This window comes from Protopterus annectens, chromosome 3.part0 (genome assembly GCF_019279795.1).
Source record: "Protopterus annectens isolate FY-2018-M chromosome 3.part0, PAN1.0, whole genome shotgun sequence".
Classification (NCBI taxonomy): Eukaryota; Metazoa; Chordata; order Ceratodontiformes; family Protopteridae; genus Protopterus; species Protopterus annectens.
In genome coordinates, this window is record NC_056731.1 from 75,808,034 (window position 1) to 75,822,101 (window position 14,068).

Below are 14,068 nucleotides of genomic sequence, written 5' to 3' on the forward strand. Positions count from 1 at the left end.
GTGAGCACTTGCAGAGGACACCTTGACTGTGAAGCCTAGGAAAAGTAAACAATTACTCAAATGTCCTAACCATACTAAACTTCTTTGCCCCCCTGAAAACAAAATTCATAAAAAGTAATCTCATCTCATGGTTAACCAAAAATACCTTAGTTACTGTGAGACTCCGAGATAAGGCTTGGAAACGCTACCACAAAAATAAATCTAACACCAACCTCATGAATACAAAACACTTTGCAACAAAGTAGTAAACTCATTATCTCAGACCATAAAGTCTATTTCTCCACACTCCAAGCCAACCATAACACCAACCCCCCAAAATTTTGGAATTGAATCCCTTCTCTCCTTAACCCTGGTAAAAAGAAAACCCCTCCCCTGAACCTAATGCCTCTGATTCAGATTTAGCCACGCAATTTAACTCTTTCTTTATGAGTTCCATAACTAAATTAACATCATCCTTCACCAACAATTCAACTTCCCCATCCCCACCTATCCCTGCCTCCCCAGCTTCTTCCATCCCCAACCTCCCCCCTTCTCCATGAACCCCATCCCTATATCTACTATGAAAAAAACTTCTTCTAAAATTGAAACCTGGTTCCTATGCCCCTGATGAAATACCCTCCTACTTCTAAAAAGTAGCCACAGAAGCCATTGCTCTTCCCATCTGCAGTCTAATAAATCGATCTATTTCAGAATGTAATTTTCCCCTTTATAAGAATGTGTTCTTGTATACCTTTATCTATATGTATAAGTGGCCTCATGATGATGATATCATTAGTGTGTGACAAGTTTGCTGAGAGGTTCAGTAGTGAGGGATGTTTGTGAGTCACATACACAGGTAATTGGTTTTAATTAATTTCATTGTTGGGAAGAGTTTTATGGCTTTATATTGAAGTTTTTGTAGTATTGTTATTTGGTCTGATGAAGCATTGTTTTTCTTAATGCAAAAGCACTTACCCTTATTAAATTGTCATTCATTTATTACTACCCATTGGTATTTGGGGTTTATTTAACTTCTGCTGTATGAGTCATTGTATTTCTTCTTTTTTACAACTGTATTTCATTTGTGGACTCCAGCGACACTACCTGACGCCTTGTTTTAGTTCTGTGCTAGTCTTGAAAATACTCTATATTATTTAGTTGTAGCTCTTAATTATCTGTTACAATGCTATAAAAAAGCTCCCATTGCCAAGGCATTCAGGAAGTTATTATTCAACTGGAAGAAAGAACCTTGGGGCATGGAGTGTATTGGTCCAGTCAGGGCACTCTGGAACAGCTAGTCTGCACTGCAACTAGGGCCTGAAATATCCTTGACATAGTACTCACAAACATGGAGGAGCATTGCACCGTTCCTCAGTATAATGTCATCTCATTGGTGAGATCAGATCATAAATCAGTCTCCTTTGAAATAAATGTAACAGTAGAACCTCTATAAAACTAAAAAAAATTTCAAAAGCAAATTACCTACTATTAAGTAATAACAAAGGTGAAACTCTCCCTAACCCCAGAAACACAGATGTCTATACAGAAGTGCACAAAAATGCCCTGTACAACCACTTAAACAACTGCATAGAAATGGCAGTACCTGACCGAACTAAACTCAGGTCTAACTGTAAATCAATCCACCCTTGTGGACACCTGGCATAAATAGATAATGTAACAGAAGGAAGACGTTTATGTCTAAATGTAAGTTAGAGGGTGCACAACAGAAAAAAAGTCTCCTAGCTTGCCTCCCAAGCAAAAGATAACCAAAAATAATGTCATAGTTATGTCCAAAATCTTAAGGAAAACACTCAGCCATGTGCTGAGTTGGCTGTAGATGGCCCTACCTATACTAAGCAAGAATAAATAGCAAACCTGCCGGCTGATAAATTCAGCTCAGATTTCATCCTCTCATCATCTTCAGTCACTAACTATGTAATTCTCCCTACCATTCCTTTTCCTGCTATCACAAAAAAAAAAAACAGGTCGTCACTGCAATCCCTAAAACTAGAAACATTGCATCAATGGGCCCCAATAGATTCCCAGGGTGCCTATTAAATACCTTTGAACATGACCTAGAAGACCCACTCAGATTTCTATTTAACCAAAGTCTCCAGACAAGCCTTGTCACAGTAGAGTGGAGGACAGCAACAGTCATCCCTCTGCACAAGGGAGACCATCAACCTACCAAGGAAACTACTGACCCATAGGTCTGACTAGCCTCATATGCAAGGCTATGCAAAAGATAATCACAGACCTGATTAACAATGACATGGGAAATCTCCAGACTGTAGATTCAACTCAGTTCAACTTTATGAAGGACAAGTCCTGCCTGCTCAATCTGGTGGACTTCTATATGTCACAAAATGGATAGCCAAATGGCTCACATACAGGACAGTTGTCAGAGTGGGGGAATCCACACACAGCAAGAAGCCAATCACCAGAGAAGTACCACAAATTTCAGTGCTGAGCTCCCTCCTGCTTGGGATTTACTTCTCAAATGGCAAGACAAATGTTGATGGCCTTTAACTGACCTGGTTTGCTGATGACTGCAAGTTGGGGGCAATCATGACTCCACAAATGATGTTGATATCCTACAGAAAGGTCTGACGCAGACTGATTGGTGTCAGAGCCATGGCCTCAAACTAATGTGAAGAAATGCATAATAATACCCTTTGGGAAATCAAATACACCTGCAGATTACAACATTGATAGCACCCCCAAGAGTTGACCCAATAGTAAGATATCTGTGTACTCAGATAGGTAGTCATCTGAATTGTGACCACCATGTGTCCATGATGGTGAGAAAATCTTTCTATGTGGTTCAGCTTATATGTAAGGGCATGGCATCCATATCTAAGGATGTCATATTACCACTGTAGTCAGCTCTCATCAAACCAATAATTAAGTACAATGCACCATTTGACATGTACCTCACCAAGCACCTGCAACAGCTGGAGCATCCTCAGAGGTCTCTCATAAAAAAAAAAAAAAATCACAGGCTATAACCAACATGTCATATGCAGACCAATTAAAAGCCTTATCACTGTCATCACTTTCCTTCTGATTACTAAGGGGTGGTCTGTGCCTGACCTATAAGGCAGTCACTGATCCAGCCCTGATGGAAATGTTGCATACTCACAAAACTAACTGCACAAGGGTTACCCACTCCAAAGATCTAAACCTGATCTCCAACATGAATAGATCATGTTGGAGAGACAGATATGGGCCCCAGAGATTTCCCCTCCTCTGGAATAGGCTGCCTAATCATGTGAAGCAAAGCCTTCCCCTTCCATCTTCAAGCGCAGTCTGGATCAATGGATGGGAAATCACAAATTCACTCCTATGGTGGCACCCATGTCTTTTCTGGCCAGAAGCAGTCTATAGAAATTGTGAAAACTCCACTTGCTGATCCTTGTTATCTTTCTCCTAGGATAGAAAATTGGATAAAATCTAAGTAAAACTGGCTAGGCCTGTAAGGGCTCTTGAGCCATTAGCCTAGTAATCTGCTATGAACCTATGTAGTCTGCCCACCAGAGGGCTTCGTTACCAGTATCATGGCAACACACTCTGGTAGTGTGCATGATGCCACAATATGGAGGGAAAGTTGTCTGAGGGTTTCTTTCCAACATGGTGAAGTACCTGAGGGATTACTAATCACTAAGTATGGGACACAGATATGATGCAAGCAGACTTAGACCTGTCAGCATTAACCATAAGGATAGCATATGTGTTATCTCCTTCCCACAGATAGGTGACTGTGGTCATCCTCTTCAGTGTTGACTGATGATGCCGTACAGAGCCCCATCAAGCCTTACCAAGACTGCATATACCACAACACAAAACACGATCAAGCATGTGCTTGGCATGCTGAAAGCAATTTTCAGATGTGTGGACACATCTGGGAGTGCACTGCAATACACACCAGAAAAGAGATCAGAAATGATTACACTATGTGCCATGGTACACAACATGATAACAGCAAAACATAGTGGCTTGTTGGCCTGCAAGTGTGGGTGATCTACCTCAAGAACCCCAGATGTCTGACAATGACATATCAGAGATGTCACAAGATGATCCAGAGGACACATGGGTGAGAAGACATAGACATGGGTGATGGAGGATGTGACCATATGTCCTAGCTCAGGAAACATGGCAGAGTCTGACATATACGTTTGAGTCCTGACAAGCCAAACATACAAATACAGACAGACTAAACAATGATGTTCACATGTTGCCCCACAACAGCAGCACAGATCACAACTAATGGAAAGAAACCTTTAGTTGTCCACACTGAACATCATACATAAGCATATGATATACCAGTAAAAGCATAAGGTACACCAGTAAGAATAAATGCAAAACAGAGGACACATCAAAGCAGGAAGAGTCTCTGCAAAGTACATAACCAAAGAGGACCACCCAGGCAAATGTATGGGATGCAGGAGCTGTGCACAATAGCAAGTGTCATCGGACTGGTAGAATATCATAATACAGATACATAGCTTGAAACATTATCCATAAAATGACCAATAATACAAGAAATCTAGCCCATGACATATATGGGAATGTATCAGCAAAAGAATACTGAAAAACTGGGGCAGTACACTTATATTGACACATTACAAGTAGCATTGTGTGATATTCAAGAGCGCACAGTGCAACTCTTACAGAAGCATGAATTACAAACATCCCAAGGACTAGCAAAAAAGTAACTATACAAGTAAGCATCACACCCCGTGTTTAATATGGACTGTCACACAAAAGACAACACTACGATGACATTATTGCTGCAATGTGACTCGGTTCCAGGTAATGATATTTGCAAACATGCAGAGCATCAGTGGCATTGACTATACCACATAAATGGAACATGCATCAATGTTGGGATACAGCAAAATAAATATGTATATGTGAGCACACATGGGATGTACATATCATCATGGTGATTTAAAATGGAAAAGGGTACACAGAAATGCAGTGAGCGCTGAGGGTGATGCATGTGCAATACCATATTTAAATGCCATAAATGGTAAATATACACACACACAGACATACTTGTGCATGCGGGAATGGCAGACAGCAAGAAAATATGTAATGAAGCTATCAATGATGGATGACAAAGATGACATTCCATTAACCATGTAAATATATGCTGTATAGCAATTGATGCAAACATGAAAGCATGATGTCATGTATATCATTACCATTGTTAATGTCTGTACTAATATTTAACAATGACAAAGCAGTACTATATATATATATATATATATATATATATATATATATATATATATATATATATATCACAAATTGAAGCTAGTCATCTAGGTCAGATAAATGATTACAAAAGCCCTGAGGCATCAGGTATTTGAACAATGACCTATAGAGTAATCAGTCAGTGGTCAGCACAGGAGTCATCATTGTCCAGGGTCAGAATGGCACAACACGGCACACATTGGATCAATTGTCAGTGTTACTCTAATGCAGTCTAGGATGCCTGAACTGACATCTCACACTGTAGTCCTGGATGACCATGTCACTTCTGGAAACATTTGGCCCATGGTGTTCTACGGATGAACTGGAGGTAGTGGCATTATTATGTTGGAACATAGTGGGGGTAGGAGCATGACTTCAATGTAATAGTCTGGACATGACTGCTGGATTCATTGCTGCATGACCTACAGCAGATGTGTGTGCACATTGCAACACAGACACTGATGTCTGAGGGGCATTTGTTGTCCTAATGAGAGGGGGTCTGCCTCTCACCATTGGAGGTAATCTGCTTAGTACAGTTTGGGCACTTAACACTTTTATTAGTACTATGGCACAGATCTAGTACTGCAGTTACAAGGTTTCAACAGAACAGGCATCAGATACCACACTGTCATGCTGTGCAGCCAGTTCTACCATGACCTCTCCATGCCTGTGCTCCTGGACTTCATGTAACACATGCAGCTGGTGTTCTACATGGGCTTGGACAAGTGCATGGAGGTCAGATCCCTGCTGTCACCATAAATGTACATTTGCCTGAAGATGGGCATCCTCTGAAACATATCTACGTACATCAGCTACACTTCCACATGTAGCCCAATGTGCAGTATTGATCTGTGGTAGGAAAGAGTCACCATAATTACCAGAATCTGTGTAGGACATACGAGTCATTGTCGCTATCATATGCATCATCTGATGTCTCCACTTTATCAGAATGTCCAGCCACAGTATCATCCATATCTGAGGCTACACCATGATACAAATGGATACTCCCTTCTTGGGCCAGGCAATAAAACCAATTCAGTAGCCTTAGCTTTCATAATTAGGCACATAACATAACATCCCACCTTAGGACAATGGATATGCTACTGGTAGAAGCAACAAGTTGTGGACATGCTACAAGAAGAGACAGATAACACATTTCACATACCTTCCTAGACTACAATGCTAATGATCATATGGACTTATGAGGACATCTTGACTGCGTGTGGTTCAGGGACCCTATGTAACAAGGAGATGACATGTTACATATCAACCAAATATTACAGATGAGAGTAATACAAATAGTGACATGTCCTCTTCTGATTCCATTGCCAGACGTGAGGGCTGAAATGCAGCTGTCATGTGAAAAGACAGACATAAAAACATCATTAAGCACATACCAGGCATCATGTAGCATAACACACAGGAGATAATATCGACACATACCACATGGGCAAGGATGATGTGCATGTTGCAAGTGTCCCAGGCAGGTGAACATGAACACAGTAATCATAAAGGGCACCAATGTGATTATCAATAGTGAAATGCAGCAAATAGATCGAATGCCTTACCAGTTACATCCTCCATGTTTGGTGAGCATATCAACTGTTGTAATGTGAATCTTGTAGTATAATAAGGAACACAAACATCAACATGTGAGTATGCTTTACAGTCATGAATGCAGGCAGAGGAATAGACAAATACGGCTCACACTAACAGGATATGGGGACAGTTATGTGATGTGTTGTTGCTGTGCAGATGTTGAGAGACTTATGCAATAAGAAAAACAATTCATATGTCACTGAGAGTATTATATATGTACTTTGTTGGTAATATAACAGGCTATAACAAACACTTATGTTTTGTATCCACTTTTGGTGCATTTCCACATTCATGGCATAATTCTGCTGCTAGAACAATATGGTAATAATTGTAAAATAAAGTTCTTTAATGTGAAATGGTTCATGCTGCAGTGTGGAAGTTAGGACATATGTGCATGTGGTGAATGCTGCAGTGCAGAAGTTAGGACATATGTGCATGTAGTGCATGCTGCAGTGCAGAAGTTAGGACATATGTGCATGTGGTGCATGCTGCAGTGTGGAAGGTAGGACATAAGTGCATGTGGTGCATGCTGCAGTGCAGAAGTTAGGACATATGTGCATGTCCTGGAATACCTGCTTCCTTACCTTTCCCAGGTATCCACTAATCCAGGCTGGTGTTATGATGTAGCAGGGGAGTCTGTTGGCTGCACAGAGGATCATGCCAGTACAATGTCTGGAACATTCCTCCCTGTATCTATTGTGAACACCAACAGCATTGATCATGTTTGTCACGTCCATCCACACTTCATTCCTACAGACAGTGTTTCCCATTTATCCAAGAAGGTTGCAGCCATTCTAGTGCAGATCCTTGATTATAATTTCATTATGTCTATGTGAGAAGTTGTCATCCCCAGTTCTGATTGACATCAAGAAGTCAGGGTGATATGCAAAAGTTAGAATTTATATAGGAACTCACAGATTGATGTGATAATGTTAAACACATATGATGATGGAATTGATCACCTCTCATTTACAATGCAAAGCTACACAAAACAATCCATTTAATGTATATCAGTATTATGTACAGATAATAAGAATGAAAATTAAAAACTTGTCTGAATATGTAATCCATAATGAGAAACATCATTGCATCTACTAGTCCATTAAAAAGCTTTATATAGGCCACACGTGGTATTTGAACCTATGTCAGTGGATATCATAACAAGTAAGGGACAAGTACATAACCAATGTGCCACAAGCCCAATGCTGCAGAAATGGTGTTGCCACAGTAACATACACATCCAAACAGAATGAGCATGTTTGCTCCAAGAATATTGGATGCCTGTCATATACAAGTACAGTCAGTGACACACACATCCTAACAAATGCTACTGTCATTATATGGCATGTAACACACATAATGGAAGTTATACAGAAACATTGAAGAAAAAAGTCTACAAAATAAAATATACTGTTATGCATTGATGGTTACATATCACACAAGAAACAGTAAACACTCAAATCCATCATCATGCTGTTTCTATCATATTGAATGTACTAACAAGTAAGTATTACTATATAAATAAGCATCAGACAGTATCCATGAGCTATCCAGTGAGCATACAACTTATAAAAATCCACAGAAATTCCTGGTTTCTGTAAACATAACAGACATTACAGGTTAGTCAGAAATAATGAAGGATATATTTTTACTCTGTCCATATCTAGAGTTCAATGTGGTTGTTTCCTTTTTATCCATACAGCTGCATATGGGGAAAATCTCATTGTCAATTATGGTTATTTACACATCTGAATGCATATTTTTGAATTCCACCCCCTCCTTTATGTCACAGACAGATTGCAATGCAGAAACTTAAAAAAAAAACATGACTGACAACACATATAAGTGGATTTTACAGATTAGTGATAACATAGGCATGTAATAATAGCCATATATTCCATTACAAGAATGCCATCAGGTGGCAGTTTGCATTTGAACTTAGCTGTAAATTAGTTATACCTTAATGTGAATTTATAGACCAATAACGTGCCTTCTGACGACATGTAAACTGTACAGTGGAATTGATGCCAACAGAGTTTATAGTCATTTAGAAGAAAAATCAGTCATGGGAATAGAACAAAAGGGTAAAAAAAAGAAAGACATATGGAACAATGCATCATTTGTTGTTAAATTAAGTCATAATGGAGAACTGTAAAAAGGGGAAGAATCTAAGTATGGCATGGATAGACTACAAAAAAGCATTTGACAGTATCCCACATTCATGGATAAAAGAGTGCATAAAAATGTGTACGATACACCCTACATAAATCAATTAATATCTAAGAGCCTTAATCCTGTGTGCTCTTTTGTCTTGCCCTTAACCCATTAACCTGTCTGCTTAACAGATTAAGTCATGGCTACAATATGACTCCCAGAAAACAACAAGGTGTAAAGACTTAACTTCTATAGATGATTTAAAACTGTATATGTCATCAAATGAAGATCTGAAGGCACAACTGCAAGTGGTCAAAACATTTTTAGATAATATAAGAATGTCATTTGTTTTTGATAAATGTGTAAAAGCAACGTTTAAAGCAGGAAAGTTGCAGCACCAAAAAAAAAACCATCAGTGTGGGACAATAATGTGATATAAAAGAGCTTGAACAAGAGGGATTGTATAAATATTTAAGAATTGATAAAGGATCAAAAATAAAACATGAACAAATGTGAAAAACAGTCTGGAATATTTTAGAAGACTTTAATATTGAAAACAGCATTGACATCTAGGAACAATAGTGTGGAATATTTTAGAAGACTTAAATTAATATTGAAAACAGCATTAACATCTAGGAACAAAGTCCAGGCTATAAATCAATTTGCTCTTCCTGTCCTAACTTATAGTTTTGGAGTGACTGACTGACCACAAAAGGTGACTGACCCCAAAAGGTGTTTGATAGGTTGGGCAGGAAAACAAGAAAGGATGCTTCATGCTCATCAAATAATTTATAAAAATCAGTGCATACCTAGATTATATATTCCCTGTTCTGAAGGAGGTATGGGCCTCCTTTAAATTGATTTCATGTATAGATCTGCAATCAAGGCTCTGATACATCTCTGCTGACCTCACAAGCCCAAATGTAGTGAAAGTTTTGAAACATGAGGAGAATAAGTCTAAGATGACTTCCCTGCTTAGTTTAGCAGAAGCATATTGGCATCAAGCAGGAATGGAAATCAAACCAGAAATAAATAAAAATCGGGCATCAACTGAATGTGCCAAAAAACAAAAGAAAGAATATAAGGTGAAAGATCAAAGACAAAAATGAAAATGGATAAACATAGTGGCAAATATATAAAAAAAACTCATGGAACAATATCATGTTGATCAGGCTTGAACACAGGAATGATTAAGGAGAGGTGAATTTAATCCAAAAGACGAAATGTTAATATTGGTGGCCCAAGATAGTGGACTACATACACATTGGTTTACAAAGTTCATTGAATATGAGGGAGAAACAGACAAATGCAGATTTTATAAAACAGAATTGGAAATATTTGCACATCTTGCTGCTGGTTGTGCTATACTACTGGCAGAAGGACTGTATACTGAAAGGCATAATTATGTGGCTGTTGCATTGGGTTTGTGCAATGAAGTGGTTGAAAAACACTGGAAACATGAGCCACAAATCATTATAGAAAATTATCAAGTTTATATCATATGGGATCACCCATTACAATCAGTTCAAAAAATAGATGTGAGAAAACCAGCTATAGTAGTCTGTGAAAAGAAAACAAAAGTAGCATTGATCATTGAAATTGCTACAACTAGTGATTACAGTTTCTTACATAAAGAGGGACACAAAGTCATAAAATATCTGGATTTGCAGGCGGAATGAAGGCACTGTGGAAGAAGGATACCAAGACAGTTCCAGTAGTAGTAGTAGTAGTAATAGCAACCAGTCTTATAAGAAAGAATTTACATTCGTACTTAGGTATTTTACCAATACATGTAACCCGTATGAATTGCAGAAGGAGTCATTACATGGCACATTGCGGGTGCTGCAAAGACCACTTCTGGCTAACATCAAAGATTGAAACAATACTAATTTCATGAACTGGTAGCAACTCAGCACAGATCCTCGTGGTGGCCTGCAGAGTGATCCAAGCAGCAGAGAGCTAAAAGAGTGACTTTCTACCAGATATAAGTATTTTTTGTGGCTTTCCCACTGTTATTAAGCTAGTGACTGCATTTTGCCTGTTTTACTGCTACTTTAAGTGATTTCTGCATTTTACACTGTTTATTGCACTTTAAGTTACTAATCGTTGCAAATTGTTTCTGTAGGCTACACACTAAAGTGTGCTAGCCGATTTACAGCATTTATAGCATTTACTGTCTGTTTTTCTCCTTGTCTCTGTAAAAAAACAAAAAAAAAACAAAAAAATCTCTTGTTTTCCCGCCTTACTGAACTAGAGTAGTCCAGTTTCAGAGTTGCTGATCCCTGGGCTTTGTTTTTAGTTCCTGTTACTGATCCATTGCCTTATTAGGAGGGAGGGAAGTTTCTTTGCTTACCAGTGGGAGTGGGAAGCACTGAGCGGCCTTCTTGTCCGATTTGGTGAAGTTTCAGCCAGAAACTAGTAGTCCATTGGTCGTTTTGGGCCAATTCCTAGCTCTTTTCAGCCCCCCTGCTATAAAACATGCTAAACGCGTTTTCCAGCTTGTACCAACTCAGCACAGATCCTCATGGTGGCCTGCAGAGTGATCCAAGCAGCAGAGAGCTAAAAGAGTGACTTTCTACCAGATATAAGTATTTTTTGTGGCTTTCCCACTGTTATTAAGCTAGCGACTGCATTTCGCCTGTTTTACTGCTACTTTAAGTGATTTCTGCATTTTACACTGTTTATTGCACTTTAAGTTACTAATTGTTGCAAATTGTTTCTGTAGGCTACACACTAAAGTGTGCTAGCCGATTTACAGCATTTATAGCATTTACTGTCTGTTTTTTCCTTGTCTCTGTAAAAAAACAAAAAAAAAAAATCTCTTGTTTTCCCGCCTTACTGAACTAGAGTAGTCCAGTTTCAGAGTTGCTGATCCCTGGGCTTTGTTTTTAGTTCCTGTTACTGATCCATTGCCTTATTAGGAAGGAGGGAAGTTTCTTTGCTTACCAGAGAGAGTGGGAAACACTGAGCAGCCTTTTTGTCCGAATTGGTGAAGTTTCAGCCAGAAACTAGTAGTCCATTGGTCGTTTTGGGCCAATTCCTAGCTCCTTTCAGCCCCCTGCTATAAAACACGCTAAACGCGCGTTTTCCAGCTTGTACCAACTCAGCACAGATCCTCGTGGTGGCCTGCAGAGTGATCCAAGCAGCAGAGAGCTAAAAGAGTGACTTTCTACCAGATATAAGTATTTTTGTGGCTTTCCCACTGTTATTAAGCTAGCGACTGCATTTTGCCTGTTTTACTGCTACTTTAAGTGATTTCTGCATTTTACACTGTTTATTGCACTTTAAGTTACTAATTGTTGCAAATTGTTTCTGTAGGCTACACACTAAAGTGCGCTAGCCGATTTACAGCATTTATAGCATTTACTGTCTGTTTTATCCTTGTCTCTGTAATAAAACAAAAAATCTCTTGTTTGCCTGCGTTACTGAACTAGAGTAGTCCAGTTTCAGAGTTGCTGATCCCTGGGCTTTGTTTTTAGTTCCGGTTACTGATCCATTGACTTATTAGGAAGGACGCAAGTTTCTTTGCTTACCAGTGGAAGTGGGAAGCACTGAGCAGCCTTTTGTCGAATTGGTGAAGTTTCAGCCAGAAACTAGTAGTCCATTGGTCGTTTTGGGCCAGTTCTAGCTCCTTTCAGCCCCTGCCATAAAACACGCTAAACGCGTTTTCCAGCTTGTACCAACTCAGCACAGATCCTCGTGGTGGCCTGCAGAGTGATCCAAGCAGCAGAGAGCTAAAGAGTGACTTTCTACCAGATATAAGTATTTTTTGTGGCTTTCCCACTGTTATTAAGCTAGCGACTGCATTTTGCCTGTTTTACTGCTACTTTAAGTGATTTCTGCATTTTACACTGTTTATTGCACTTTAAGTTACTAATTGTTGCAAATTGTTTCTGTAGGCTACACACTAAAGTGCGCTAGCCGATTTACAGCATTTATAGCATTTACTGTCTGTTTTTATCCTTGTCTTTGTAATAAAACAAAAAAATCTCTTGTTTTCCCACCTTACTGAACTAGAGTAGTCCAATTTCAGAGTTGCTGATCCCTGGGCTTTGTTTTTAGTTCCTGTTACTGATCCATTGCCTTATTAGGAAGGAGGGAAGTTTCTTTGCTTACCAGTGGGAGTGGGAAGCACTGAGCGGCCTTTTTGTCCGATTTGGTGAAGTTTCAGCCAGAAACTAGTAGTCCATTGGTTGTTTTGGGCCAATTCCTAGCTCCTTTCAGCCCCCTGCTATAAAACATGCTAAACACGCGTTTTCCAGCTTGTACCAACTCAGCACAGATCCTCGTGGTGGCCTGCAGAGTGATCCAAGCAGCAGAGAGCTAAAAGAGTGACTTTCTACCAGATATAAGTATTTTTGTGGCTTTCCCACTGTTATTAAGCTAGCGACTGCATTTCACCTGTTTTACTGCTACTTTAAGTGATTTCTGCATTTTACACTGTTTATTGCACTTTAAGTTACTAATTGTTGCAAATTGTTTCTGTAGGCTACACAGTAAAGTGCGCTAGCCGATTTACAGCATTTATAGCATTTACTGTCTGTTTTTATCCTTGTCTCTGTAATAAAACAAAAAAATCTCTTGTTTTCCCACCTTACTGAACTAGAGTAGTCCAATTTCAGAGTTGCTGATCCCTGGGCTTTGTTTTTAGTTCCTGTTACTGATCCATTGCCTTATTAGGAAGGAGGGAAGTTTCTTTGCTTACCAGTGGGAGTGGGAAGCACTGAGCGGCCTTTTTGTCCGATTTGGTGAAGTTTCAGCCAGAAACTAGTAGTCCATTGGTCGTTTTGGGCCAATTCCTAGCTCCTTTCAGCCACCTGCTATAAAACATGCTAAGCGCGTTTTCCAGCTTGTACCAACTCAGCACAGATCCTCGTGGTGGCCTGCAGAGTGATCCAAGCAGCAGAGAGCTAAAAGAGTGACTTTCTACCAGATATAAGTATTTTTGTGGCTTTCCCACTGTTATTAAGCTAGCGACTGCATTTCGCCTGTTTTACTGCTACTTTAAGTGATTTCTGCATTTTACACTGTTTATTGCACTTTAAGTTACTAATTGTTGCAAATTGTTTCTGTAGGC